This window comes from Rhea pennata, unplaced genomic scaffold (genome assembly GCF_028389875.1).
Source record: "Rhea pennata isolate bPtePen1 unplaced genomic scaffold, bPtePen1.pri scaffold_32, whole genome shotgun sequence".
Taxonomy (NCBI): Eukaryota; Metazoa; Chordata; class Aves; order Rheiformes; family Rheidae; genus Rhea; species Rhea pennata.
In genome coordinates this window covers 4,288,760-4,291,227 of record NW_026907679.1, presented here as the reverse complement: position 1 = coordinate 4,291,227, position 2,468 = coordinate 4,288,760, and positions in this window count along the sequence as shown.

Sequence of the window (2,468 nt, the reverse complement as noted above, 5' to 3'; positions counted from 1 at the left end):
TGTGCTGCACAGCTTCCCTCGCAGGCAGATTCCCTCCTGGGGAGCTTAGTTCTCTTGCCTTAGCACCCTGCTTTGTTTGGAGGCTGTTTGCGGACAGCAGCACACACAGCGGGAAGCTGCGCGCTGGCCAGCTCCAAGTCTCGGCAGATAGAAGCGCAAGCGAGGCACCTGCTCGCAGTTTGTCCCGGGCATGGGAAGCAGCACTCTGCGTGCCCAGAATACATCCCGCTGTATCCTGCCTGCCACGGGGCTGCTCCTGAGCAGGGTGGCACGCCTACAAGCCAGCCCAGATGGGCTTTGCCTAAGGGTCAGGCAGGTGGCCAGCAGAGCAAGGGATGTGCTGCACAGCTTCCCTCGCAGGCAGATTCCCTCCTGGGGAGCTTAGTTCTCTTGCCTTAGCGCCCTGCTTTGTTTGGAGGCTGTTTGCGGACAGCAGCACACACAGCGGGAAGCTGCGCGCTGGCCAGCTCCAAGTCTCGGCAGATAGAAGCGCAAGCGAGGCACCTGCTCGCAGTTTGTCCCGGGCATGGGAAGCAGCACTCTGCGTGCCCAGAATACATCCCGCTGTATCCTGCCTGCCACGGGGCTGCTCCTGAGCACGGAGGCACGCCTACAAGCCAGCCCAGATGGGCTTTGCCTAAGGGTCAGGCAAGTGGCGAGCGGAACAAGGGATGTGCTGCACAGCTTCCCTCGCAGGCAGATTCCCTCCTGTGGAGCTTAGTTCTCTTGCCTTAGCGCCTTGCTTTGTTTGGAGGCTGTTTGCGGACAGCAGCACACACAGCGGGAAGCTGCGCGCTGGCCAGCTCCAAGTCTCGGCAGATAGAAGCGCAAGCGAGGCACTTGCTCGCAGTTTGTCCCGGGCATGAAAAGCAGCACTCTGCGTGCCCAGAATACATCCCGCTGTATCCTGCCTGCCACGGGGCTGCTCCTGAGCACGGAGGCACGCCTACAAGCCAGCCCAGATGGGCTTTGCCTAAGGGTCAGGCAGGTGGCGAGCGGAGCAAGGGATGTGCTGCACAGCTTCCCTCGCAGGCAGATTCCCTCCTGGGGAGCTTAGTTCTCGTGCCTTAGCGCCCTGCTTTGTTTGGAGGCTGTTTGCGGACAGCAGCACACACAGCGGGAAGCTGCGCGCTGGCCAGCTCCAAGTCTCGGCAGATAGAAGCGCAAGCGAGGCACCTGCTCGCAGTTTGTCCCGGGCATGGGAAGCAGCACTCTGCGTGCCCAGAATACATCCCGCTGTATCCTGCCTGCCACGGGGCTGCTCCTGAGCACGGAGGCATGCCTACAAGCCAGCCCAGATGGGCTTTGCCTAAGGGTCAGGCAAGTGGCGAGTGGAACAAGGGATGTGCTGCACAGCTTCCCTCGCAGGCAGATTCCCTCCTGGGGAGCTTAGTTCTCTTGCCTTAGCGCCTTGCTTTGTTTGGAGGCTGTTTGCGGACAGCAGCACACACAGCGGGAAGCTGCGCGCTGGCCAGCTCCAAGTCTCGGCAGATAGAAGCGCAAGCGAGGCACCTGCTCGCAGTTTGTCCCGGGCATGGGAAGCAGCACTCTGCGTGCCCAGAATACATCCCGCTGTATCCTGCCTGCCACGGGGCTGCTCCTGAGCACGGAGGCACGCCTACAAGCCAGCCCAGATGGGCTTTGCCTAAGGGTCAGGCAGGTGGCCAGCAGAGCAAGGGATGTGCTGCACAGGTTCCCTCGCAGGCAGATTCCCTCCTGGGGAGCTTAGTTCTCTTGCCTTAGTGCCCTGCTTTGTTTGGAGGCTGTTTGCGGACAGCAGCACACACAGCGGGAAGCTGCGCGCTGGCCAGCTCCAAGTCTCGGCAGATAGAAGCGCAAGCGAGGCACCTGCTCGCAGTTTGTCCCGGGCATGGGAAGCAGCACTCTGCGTGCCCAGAATACATTCCGCTGTATCCTGCCTGCCACGGGGCTGCTCCTGAGCAGGGTGGCACGCCTACAAGCCAGCCCAGATGGGCTTTGCTTAAGGGTCAGGCAGGTGGCCAGCAGAGCAAGGGATGTGCTGCACAGCTTCCCTCGCAGGCAGATTCCCTCCTGGGGAGCTTAGTTCTCGTGCCTTAGCGCCCTGCTTTGTTTGGAGGCTGTTTGCGGACAGCAGCACACACAGCGGGAAGCTGCGCGCTGGCCAGCTCCAAGTCTCGGCAGATAGAAGCGCAAGCGAGGCACCTGCTCGCAGTTTGTCCCGGGCATGGGAAGCAGCACTCTGCGTGCCCAGAATACATCCCGCTGTATCCTGCCTGCCACGGGGCTGCTCCTGAGCATGGAGGCACGCCTACAAGCCAGCCCAGATGGGCTTTGCCTAAGGGTCAGGCAGGTGGCCAGCAGAGCAAGGGATGTGCTGCACAGCTTCCCTCGCAGGCAGATTCCCTCCTGGGGAGCTTAGTTCTCGTGCCTTAGCGCCCTGCTTTGTTTGGAGGCTGTTTGCGGACAGCAGCACACACAGCGGGAAG